This window comes from Leptidea sinapis, chromosome 13, assembly GCF_905404315.1.
Source record: "Leptidea sinapis chromosome 13, ilLepSina1.1, whole genome shotgun sequence".
Lineage (NCBI taxonomy): Eukaryota > Metazoa > Arthropoda > Insecta > Lepidoptera > Pieridae > Leptidea > Leptidea sinapis.
In genome coordinates this window covers 2,774,766-2,787,212 of record NC_066277.1, presented here as the reverse complement: position 1 = coordinate 2,787,212, position 12,447 = coordinate 2,774,766, and the positions used below count along the sequence as shown (strand labels likewise).

At 33.6% G+C, this 12,447-nt stretch overlaps 1 protein-coding gene across 1 annotated transcript in view; it reads left to right on the top strand.

Annotated features, from left to right (window-relative positions):
* Positions 1–218: 218 nt before the first annotated feature.
* The window catches only part of LOC126967787 (uncharacterized), a 44,727-nt gene continuing 32,498 nt past the window's right edge, over positions 219–12,447 (top strand). The window contains exon 1 of the mRNA XM_050812483.1: positions 219–361. The gene's annotated coding sequence lies outside the window, so the exon portion shown is untranslated. The remainder of the gene's footprint in view (positions 362–12,447) is intronic.

The following is a 12,447-nucleotide window of genomic DNA, read 5'->3' as shown; positions in this document are numbered from 1 at the left end:
AGTGACTATGTAAGTTCCAACCGAATAATATCTCGAAATGGTAACGGAAAAACAACTTATCACAAATCAGTAAGCAGTATGAATAAATTACAATAATTGACAAATGACAGTACTGTCCCAAACTTCACCTGTGTCACTTATTAAACAAGGTCATTGCTCTTGAACTTTCGGCCTCAAATCGTCATTCCACGTTCGCCATTTCGTTCAATGAAAGTGGTCGGTGTAGCCGCGAATCCGAAGTTAGAAAGTAAACTTTTTTCCGGCAAGTTGCACAAGGTTGTGGCTCAACGCTGACAGTATTTTATCGTGTGCCTGTGAGTCTATACGTGCTCTGTGATTTGTGTACATTGGAATTTAACAAGTAAGTTCTGAATTTGAAATTTAAGCAGTCAGCGGATACATAATGGCCAGTTATTTAAAAGCATAATTATTAAAAAGTGTTGTCAGCATTTAAAATGTGTCAATGAAGGTTGTTTAACGGACATTTATTGCGTTTTATAGATAATTGATTATCGAATAAAAGTTATTCACTTAATTACATTCTTGTAAAATTTATTAACAACAAATGATTATTTTAATGATTACATTTTCGATATGATTGAACATGGAGTCGATGAATTACTTTTAATAATTTGTTTTTACTTTTGTATGGCCAGTGTTATTTTGTATTTGTTTCTTTCTAATAAACATGATCATTACTGTTTATGTATTAATTATGTACCTATATATATATTTACTGTAGAATTTAATCTAAGGGGTTTTGATTTTTTTATTTATTTATAGTGGTGTCTCCGCGTTCTACTTCATATCATACAGGGTTTTTTTTAAACAAAGTGTTTATTATTAATTATGTAAATTTATTATGTTAATCACCGCGTAATAGTTGTGTTTTGGTTATTTGAAAACCCAGCAACGTATAATGTACCTATTAGAGACAATCTCTCTGGCAAAAGACATAGAAAAAAGAATAAAATTTAAATGAATGCAGATACGTTTCCGAGTCATTATATCGCTTGATCTATTCACACATAAGTCAAAACCGGTTAATATATGAAGAGGACGTACCGACAGAGAAATCTGTTAAAGAGATTTGTATGGATCTCAAACAAGAGACTTTTCGTCGAAAGACGTGGACACATCTGTAGTTTTTTTAATAAATACAATTTATATTATAAATAAAATGGCGTATGTACAGTTTAACAAACCTTAATTATATTTTTTTATAAAGATTATTTTCACACAAAGCGCTCAGAACTCATATTTCAACAGCAAACGTAACGGTAAATAGTATACAGTACTTTTATATTTTATTCACTGGTATAACCACAGAGTAGGGTTGGGTACTTAGGTATAACGTAACTACTTTGTACCAACATCAACAAATTGAATAAATCTTATTAATTTGTTTTTTTTTAAAAGTAATAACCCTCACTTCTGGGATTTGTGTAATTCATCCCAGAAGTGACAGTTATCACTTTAAAAGAATAAGAAATTGTTTAGATTTGACAGAGCGACATCTCAAGACAATTTTTTAATTTGAAAATATTGGGGTTGAGCTGGTTATCAACTGTAAAGTAGATCCTGTAGATGAAGCCACATCCTGAGAGTAGAACAAGACATTTCAAAATTTATGAACGCTCGATCGGTTGGCTTAGAGGAAGAGCGCTCGCACAGAGCGCGAGAGATCGCTGGTTCGAGTCCCGCATCGTTCATAAATTTTGTTTTGAAATTTAATTTGTGTCGATCTTATTACTTAGTATCTACTTATATAAATATAAATATTCTATTTCATCTTTTTTTAGAACAAACTCAAATAAACTTTAATTTAATTTAAGGCCGCTATTCCAAGAAATCGCCAAAATAGCTATAATAGCAATAGTTGAAACCATTTCTTGACAGTTTATATAAAAGCTTATATTTTTACAAAAAATAATTATATATCTACAAAATATGAGAAGATTTTTTTTTACGTTTCTATTTTTTTAGACAGTGCGAAAAATTATCAAAATACCCCTAACTTTCACAGTTACATTACATGATAATCTAGATAAAAATTGCACGAAAATTTATTAATTGTACACCGATACTATTTAACATGACATAGTTTTGTTAGTTTAAGGTTTTGTAAAGAAATTTATATTATGTTTGTAATAAATTAAAAATACTACGAGAGAGGTAACCTAGTTCCGTTCGATTCTTCAAGGCCGTTGGCTCGGTCCCCAGCCTTAAGTTACTGATTTACCATAATATTAGGTTCGGATAAAGTAGAGCCCGTGAGAGAAGCTCAACAGCCACTCTTTAAAAAAATAAGTATTTTACCATAGCTGTTATATTCATACATAACAAATTAGTTTTAAGCTGCTTCATCTAACATATGAATCATGTGCAAGTTTAAAGGTGTTTTGAATATGAAATGTTACATAAAAAGTATTAAAAAATAAACTAAATAAATTTAAATAAAACACTGTTAAATGATTAAAACGCGTGTAATTGTAACGGTTTTACATTAGATTTTTGGGTAAAATTTACATTTTTATTTTAGTTAACCCAAGGTTTCTGAGAGATCTTTCCAGATCTAATGTAAAACGGTTACAATTACACGCGTTTTAATCCTTTAAAAGTGTTTTATTTTAAATGTTTTTGTAACACTCGCTAAGATAAAATAATTAGTTACTTAATCAAAGAAAAAACTATATAAATATAAATTCATTAATATGTATAAGATGCATCGACCTTTCCTAGCGGCCAAGACCAACTTGAGTTGGAAAACATTATTAAAAAATTTAAGGCCTTATTTTCTTTCTAAATATCTCTGTAACTATTTAACATTACGTTAACGTGTAACTTTCTGATCCCAAAAGACAATCCAATATTCTTAAAAGTTCTTATATATATTTTTTTATAATCGCTTATAAAATGCTCGCAAAATACCTTCATTTATTTACGGTGTGTGTGGATGATGCAGCTACTGTACTCAATAACTTTTGTTTTGTATTAATTTACATTCTCTTTTTTGACTTACTTGTGTAAGGCATTGACTATTTAACGTTTGAGTATTTTTGTTGCATCACCTTACATATTATATTGTAACTAAAGTGATTTGTAAAACTATGAAAATGTAAGTGTTGATTAATAAAAGAGTGGCAATGAGTTTCTTGCCAGTTCTTCTCATTAGCTCAACCCTTTACGAAGTGGGGGTAAATTCAATAATGAATAATATTTTTTTGACATCTATGTCCTACATGAATAAAGTGATTTTAATTTGATTTGATTTTAATATGCGTATGTAATAAAAAAAAATACACAAAAATCGAGTTTAAAAACACTATTTCAAACCAATATATATATATATATATAATATGCACTAAAAAGTAAAAAAATAATTGCGTATTTTTATACATAAAAAGATTCGACCGATTATCGTTAATTTTCTCCTAAGTATTGAAGAGTTCCGCTAAAGTAACGGAATCATGGATCCCATAATCAGAACCTAACGAAACTCTCAAACTACTTTTGAAGTATATCCTTTCTAATAAAAAAAGAAACATCAAAATCGGTTGGCGCGATATTGAGTTATTCGTAAATTTATCGCATACATTATCATCATTTCAGCCGGAAGACGTCCACTGCTGGACAAAGGCCTCCCCCAAATATCGCCATAATGATCGGTACTGGGCTGCCCTCATCCATCCTACTCAGGCGATCTTGACCAGATAGATACCAGACGCATACATACTTATAGCAAATTTAAGACTGTTATGGTTTTCTCATGGATACCATTGTCAGATCTGGACCAAATTGCAATTGCAGCTTTCAAAATAGCTTCACCCAGTCGAAAGTTCTGACGTTACAAACATAAAAATAACGTACCGACGAATTGAGAACCGCCTCCTTTTTTGAAGTCTGTTAAAAATTTATGACGAAGTTCACTCGTAAGGAGTACACGAAGCATAGGCAAATAGAAGTACTGAATAGTATATTACATAACACGGCGAAACAGTTACTCGAAATAATTTGAAGCAATAAATAACTGTTATAATGAATAATGCACATGTATACAAAATTATTACGTTGCGTATTTTGAAGAGTTGAGAATTATGTAAAAAACACTTTCGCGCTCATGTAGGTGATATCTACATAAACCAATTGTGCCTGATTTAATTTCACTTTGAATTGATTGTAAATTATGATGTTCAAAAGTTATTTAAAAATTATTTTTAAATAAAAATATATGAATAGGATATCACTGATATCTAATTTAAATTCATAGGTATGAATAACGAGAATTAACGAGAAAACTGATTTTAATAAATCAAATCAAAGCAAATTCATTCAATTAGGTGAAACGATGAAACTTATAAATACAAATACCTTGTTGTAGTCACTGTGCTCTGGCCCATCTCCATAAAAGGAAGCCAATTGTTATAATATTTGTATATATTCAGTCTCTTTCGGCTCGCGTCCAAACGAGAAAACGGATTTTTGTAATAATTGTTCGTCTCGTAACTTTTTCTCATTAAAAAAAAAACATTAAATTACACAAACTAAGTTTGTTGGTTTCAAGATCAGTTACTTCAGTAGAAAGGAATCGCTTTTTTATGCTTTTTATTATCTTCACCTGTATGTATGTTTGTTTGTAACCGACTCATTTGGGAGCGATTTTGACCATCTTTAAACAGCCAGATTTGTCTGTATGTCCGAAAATTTTTCTCTTAATGATTCTTTCGGGCCTTGGTTATAAATTCGGTATCATTCTCAAAGCCAATTGTGTTCGACAGGATCTTCAATTATTGATTTAACATGCTTTGTTGTTAAATCAACTTCCTTTTTCTGTTATCAATCTATGTTGCGAAAGTGATTTCTTGTAACCTTTCCGAACGCGCTTCCAAAAACAGAAACAGATTTTAAATTATTCTCAATAAATAGCTTAGATAATTTATACCTCTTGATAGTCTCTTGCACTGACCTGTAAAAATACCACAGGACAGGCTGTTCCATATGTTTGACAGTAAACTTATTGTGCTTCGTTGAAGCTCAACTTGCGGGCGTCCAGAGAACTAATTTTGTCGTATACAAATGGCTGCGAAGAAACGTACAATACCCTGAAGTATTTTTGCATTTTGAATTAATTTCGTTTGTTTTCCGTGTTATTTATACTTAAAAAATCAAAGTACACAATTTTATTTTATAAATAGTTTCCCATCATCTATGTTGGCCACTACGTTGTCATCACTAGTTATAGTACCACAGACTCTCGCTACATGGCCAACAGCGCCAAAATGGCGAATATCAAACAGGCACAAAATCACTTTCACAGCCGCCAGTCCAGTGGTATATAGCGGTCAGTCTGTGGTCTCTTGCTATTAGACAACCGATAAAAGCAGAGCCAGGAGCCATATTAGTTTAGTGTGCGTGACAAGCTACGCCTTACACTCGCGATTTGTCACTTTGTGTTAGTGTGCGTAAATTGCTCAAAATAGAGGTTAGTTCTAAACACAATATTTTTAGACTTCTTCACAGCTGTCATAGTCTATCTAGACATAAGATAAATAGTTGAATCATTGAATCGCAATTTCTCAAGTTTCCGCAAACACACTTTTTCCACTGACTTCAATAACTGTAAACATATTACCTCGACTACTGAATGCATGTAAACTATGTCAACAAAGAATCATAGAGCATAGAATGAGCCTTAAAATTAGTTGACATGCAGGGATTTTCAATTCTAAAACTAGTCTTTTGAGATTTTAGTCTAGTGGACCGTATATTGCTAAAGAACGAACTCAATATTTATAATTTATTTTCTTCTAATCTAGTAACTAAGCATTATCAAATGTCATGACTAAAACTCTATGTCTCCTTTTGTCATATGTGTGTCGATTTTTCTTATTTTCTTTGCGATTCTGCTTGGGATAACTAAACAAAGAATAAAAATATTGTTGCATTATAGGCAGTCGTGGTGTGGATTAAAAATACATTTAACAACAACAAAATTCCACCTGCTAGAGTTTTTTTATTATGATCAGAACAACGGCGCCTATTTCTGCCGTCAAGCAGTAATGTGTAAGCATTTTTGTTTTTCGGTCTGAAGGGCGCCGTAGCTAGTGAAATTACGCGGCGAATGAGACTTAACACCTGAAGTCTTAAGGTGACGAACGCAATTGTAGTGCGGCTCAGATTTTTGTGTTTTTCAAGAATCCTGAGCGGCACTGCATTGTAATGGGCAGGGCGTATGAATTACCATCAACTGAACGTGCTGCTCATCTCGTCCCTTATTTGCATAAAAAAATATAGCAAAGAAGTTGTAAATATTACGGAATAAAAGGCGGGACTGGCTAAGTAAAGAAAAATTAGTTTAGTATGAAACGTGCAGTGATTTGACATAAGTTTGAAATAGTCGTAATTACAGTATAGCGATTAGAGTATAATCCAGAGTGTAATACGAAGTATAGTCCGGTCAAGTTTGTAAACGAACATTTGTTTTAACTCAGTGGATTTGGACTATCTCCGTTTTTACAAGATTATAGCCGTCATCTGTCAATCTATCATCATCTGCACCTTTCATACAATCGAGTGAATCGCTTTTTTCTTAGAGAGATTCGCTAGGCTGTTATATAGTTCTGACGTGGCTCCGAATCTATGATGACATTGGCATTCCCAGCGGAAGGAATCGTTACATCGCTGACGTCAATATGAGTTCTCTTACATAAGTGAAATATCGTATTACATACGCAATAGCAAATTTAGGAATGTTTCACGCATGCTGTTGTTATATACATTTCAATTGTAATTAGTTTGTTATATAAAAAGTGTGTGCGTGTTATCTTTACGCGCGATTGAAGTAAAAATAATAATCAACTTTAGGAATAATTAACAGATTATGTTATATATTAGATTACATTATTATGTCTCAGTGAGTCATCCCTTACACATCTTTATTCCCTTTGCTTTCGAGACACTTGGCCCGTGCGGCCCAGAGGCGCGGAGAATGTTCAAAATACTATCTTCGCGCCTTAATCAGGCTACTGGAAACCCAAGCGCTGGCAGCTATCTCGGTCAACGGATCAGCCTAGCTATCCAACGCGGAAATGCTGCCAGTATTCTTGGTACCCTTCCACGTGATGATAGTTTTAATTTTATTATTTTATTGTAAATATAGTTATAAGATTTGTTTTGATTGAATAAATAATTGATTAATTAACAGATAAATTAAACTATCACATTACCTTGTTACCAACTACGCACTCACGTATTACTGAAGAGCTAGGAGCATTGTTAGATGTTTTTGCTTTTTTTTTCTCGGAAACGCTAACGATATAACTTCATATTTTGAGCAAAGTTGGCATTTTCTGTACCTAAAATAAAAAAATGCCTTAATTTATATATAATATAATTACTATTATTTTTATCAAGTGAGGTTTTATATGTTTTACAAATAATGATATAATGTTACATTTTGATATTATTATTCATCAGAATATAAACACTTACACATTTTACAGGTCAGGGCAGGTGTATTATCTGGTTCTTGATTTTCTCTTTTATTCTTATTTATTGATGAAAGAGTGGAAGAACTAAATGTAAAAGAGTATAAGTAGAAAATGTTCCTGGCATTCCGCCATTTTATTTGACTGATTATTATTTTCATTATATATTCTATTTATAATTCAGTTCATTGTCCATTCGCACGTTTTAAATTTTCACTCATTAATAAAATAATTGATAATAAGAATTATAAAGGCATTTATGCGGCTTCATGTGCATGTTAGAGTAACATAAGTATGTTTTACATTAAAATAGTAATCATTTTAAAAGAAAGATATTTTAATAAGTCATGGGACAGCAGTCAATGTTATTTGCTAATTAATTTTTATTTTCTGAGCTATTAGCAGCGTACTGACTGAGCGAGCAGCCGCGAGGGGCAGCCGCGTGCGGCAAATCCTGGGTCGGTCTTTAAAGGGCCTCGGTAAATTTGCCGCGCGTACTCAAGACGGTTGTGTTTTGCCTCGCTTGTATTGTTTGACGAACGGCGAAAACTTTTTCTGGTTCTAATAGTAAGGGTTTCCTCAATATTCTGAATACAGAACTTAAAATGTCAAAGGCATAAAATGTGTGTCGATTTTTTTATTTTCTGTGCGATTCTGTTTGGGATAACTGAACAAAGTATAAAAATATTGTTGCATTATTGGTGGTCGTGATGTAGATTAAAATGCTGCTAGAGTTTTTTTTTGTTATGAACAGAACAACGGCGCCTATTTCTGCCGTGAAGCAAGTAATGTGTTAGCATTTTTGTGTGTCAAAGGCGTTCTCCACAATTCTTCTTGCTCTGGACAGTCTGTAATTTGTTTTCGTTTTCGAAGAATTAATATAAAAATAAACTACGGCAGTGTATTAAATTAAATTTTAAAGTTATTTTACACTTTTCAGTTTCTGAAGTCAGTATTTTTTTGCGTAGTTTTTTTTTTATTTTTTACTTTTTAGTGTCAGTTGACAGTAATAATATAAAATTAACCTGGATGAAAACTGTAAAAAACCGTACAAAAAAACAATTACATCATCCAATAACAAAAATTTTCATAAAAAAAAATTATGAAATGAAAACTACTGGGCCAAACTATTTAAAATTTTAATGGGACCCAATGTCATCTATTCCGCATCGAACTAAAGAAGAATTCCGTAAATCGGATCATAAATCTCAGCGTAATCGTTGTACATACATAAAAAATACTGATTGAATTGAGAACCTCCTCTTTTTTGAAGTCGGTTAATAAAGGCTGTGGTGGCTATAGCTTTCCTTCCATCTTTCCTTCGGTCTCATGCAAAACTGGCTATAATATAAGCCGTGTTAGGCACGTGCAGTCTCTTTTCGACATCACGCTAAGCTGTGAGCTCGATGCTGGCTCAGCCTGTCAGTGGCTCGGCCTTGCAAAATCTATAGATCGAGACGGCCTCCCGCGGCAAACGTCCGGCGACGCCTCGAGTCTTCTCGCACAGTCAGTATCCGGCTATTGACGCACGGTCTACCACTTGGAGTAACCGAACACGAAGTTCGAATAACTTCCCACATAGTTACAAGAACAATAGCACAATATTCTCACATTCATTATGTGATCTCTTGAATTTTATTTCATAATATAAACACATGAAATGACACATTTTTAGTGTCATACATCCTTTACAATGGTTAATGGCTGAATAAAGATTTTGAATGCACGATGTTGAAATTTTGAATTACAATGAGTTCTGTGGTCATAATACGGTCAAACTGACCTCGAAACTGTAACAATAACAGTGTAGAACAGAATGTTGGACCACAGATATTCTCTTGCCCCCTTATTCATAATGGTCCGCTAACTTTAAACAGCCGCTGAGGAGTGTTTTTTCTCATTCTGACTTAGGTCAATAGAAGAAGATAGAGTGAGAATTAGCAATGCTTTAAGTTAGCAGACTATTATGAATAAGGGGGTAAGTCTTAGCAGTTTAATTCCAACCATATAAGCTATGCTGCTTGAGAATATCAGAACCAAAACGCGGCCAAGTGCGAGTCGGACTTGCCCAGGAAGGGTTATATAGCAGCTAGTAACATAATATATAAGATTTATAGAGAGGGAATGAATTAAATTATTTAAATGGAGAAGGCTAAAAATCATTGCTCAAAATCATAACTTTAACATAACATAAATTAAGAAAACTACTTCCTGATCTCGTTCAATTTTCGGTGGAAGATTGCATGGTAATGCACCTACATCACATATTTTTTTTAGTTTTTATCATTCTCTTATTTTAGAAGTTACAGGGGGAGGGGACACATTTTACCACTTTGGAGGGGTCTTTCGCGCAAACTATTCAGTTCAGACAAGAATAATATAAGAAACCTCTACATTATTTTTGAAGACCTATCCATAAATACACCCACACGTATGGGTTTGATGAAAAAAAAATTGAGTTTCAGTTCTAAATATGGGAACCCTCGGTTCTAAGTATGGGGAAGAATTTATTGTTTTTTTCAATTTTTGAATGAAAATGTTAATACGGCTTACATAATACATCTACTTACCAAGTTTCAACAGTATAGTTCTTATAGTTTTGGAAAAAAGTGGCTGTGACATACACGGAAAGACAGACAGACATGATGAATATTTATGGGTTCCGTTTTTTGCCATTTGGCTACGGAACCCTAACATTCAATGTGGGGTATATTGGCTATCGAAATTCTTGAACCGAAAGAAAGATGTAGAGAATTCAACTACAGTAATTCCAGCATGATACTGTAACGGATATTAAATATGCTTCTCAAATCAATATAATTTGACAAGAACTCAGCAACGAGATCCATAAAAACCTTTTTTTTATGATATTAAGATGCGACACGAGCAGGACGTTCAGCTGATGGTAATTGAGACGCCCTGCTTACGATTACAATGCAGTGCCGCTCAGGATTCTTGAAAAACCCAAAACTTCTGACCGGCACTAAAATTACGCTCGTCACCTTGAGACATAAGATGTTAAGTCTCATTTGCCCACTAATTTCACTAGCTACGGCGCCCTTCAGAACGATATACAGTAATGCTTACACATTTCTGCCTCCCGGAATAAAAAGGCGCCGTTGTGGTACCAATAATCTAGCCGCCATCCTGTGCAAAGGAGCCTCTCTACTCCCACTCTCCTTCAGATAAACTAACGTTGATCGAATCGAAATAATGTGACGTACCTAAATTTGAACGTGAAAGATCACCCAAATCCTAAAATGGTCCATTAATTAAAGATGTGTCAAAAGGTTGGCACTGAAAGACATACACTTTAACGGCCGTTTTCAATAATGTATCGCTAGTTACGGAAATATTGCTGTCACCGTTTAATGACAAGATCTTATCTATCCATAGTTATAGTCCAATGCTTTATCAGCCGTTCCCAATATTCAGTCTATCTCTTACTTGAGATAAAAATCGTAACTATCGTTGACTTTTCTGTCCCAATAAACTTAAGGACGGTAACTCACCTTATCCGTACACGCTGTCTGTCAATGGGACGACCAGCCATAGAAGTTTGTATGGAAATTGCAATTCACGCGTCCCAATTTAAGGCGATAAGAATGACTTATCGGGTATATTGAGACAGCTTCAGATTATTGACATCTAATTACTGAAAGTAGTAATTTATCTCTATCTGTAGAAAGTAGTATATTGGGAACGGCCGCATGTCGATAGGCTATTGAAATGTAAGTAAGCGTAAAAGGATAGATTTGTCTACATCTAGCAAGTAAACCTAAGGATAGATAGGTTATTGAAAACGGCCGTAAATGAACATAGAACTCTATGTTCATGCAAAATTGTTCTCAAAATGTTGATTTGACTACAAAGCAAGCAAATTAAATCATCACTAACCACATCAATAACCTAGAAAATTTCGAAAGCTTTCTATGAGTTCTTTTTTTTTTAAATCGGTCCTGAAATGGCCGAGAAACAATTTAACACAGAAAACAATTGGAGTCACCCGGTGGGAGCTCCGCCCAGCTTCACTTCGCTCAAATTATTAATTGATTGAAGGTACAAAATGAATACTATGATCTCAGTACTGTACTCCAGGTACTGTATTAGCTGCAAGCTCTAGCAGAGTTACGGAATTTCAAGGATTTTCCTGTTTGCCATTATTCATACCAACAATTCAACAAAGCATAAAATATCTACTAAATGTCATCTCGCAGTTTCTTAATGTTTTTGTTTATATTTTCAGTTTAAGATTGTTGATAAGCTGTTTTAAATACGAGCATAATATTATATGCATAAAACAAATAATATACATAAAAAAGTGTAATACTTCTTTGGCCTAACGACGCAAAAATCATTAAAATGATATATTCCTCCTGCTATTCTACGTTTTTAGAAAGAATAATTTTGTAAAAATCATGCACAGACGGCTTTGACAATTAATTATTAAATAATAAATCTGGCTGTATGGGCTTGAACCCTTTGCCTGTCCTAATAATAGACGAAGAATCCAAAAAAAAATCACGAACGACGCAAACGTCGGAAAATATTAGGAACCAACTACAACCTGTTACTTTTGTGTTACAGTGATGCGCGCGCATCTTACAATTTCACTCTCATCATTTTATCATAACGCACCTACAGAAGTATAACTACAATAATATACATAAAAAAGAACAAAACAAATTCTAATATAACTATTTTCTAGAAGCGCCATTGGTGCAATAGGTAGAATCGTTAACTTTCACCACGGAACCCCTGTTTGATTCTACATTCGTTTCAAGGCCGGCAATGCTCTTGTAAATCCTCCTCCGGTGATCACACACCATCAGGTGACCCTTATGTATAAAAAATACGCGTTCCACTCCGGGAGTACCGGCAGAAGTGAAAACTTGAACATTAATATTATGCATTTTTCAATATTTTGGATTAGTTGGGTATTAATTTCGCAAGAAATGCT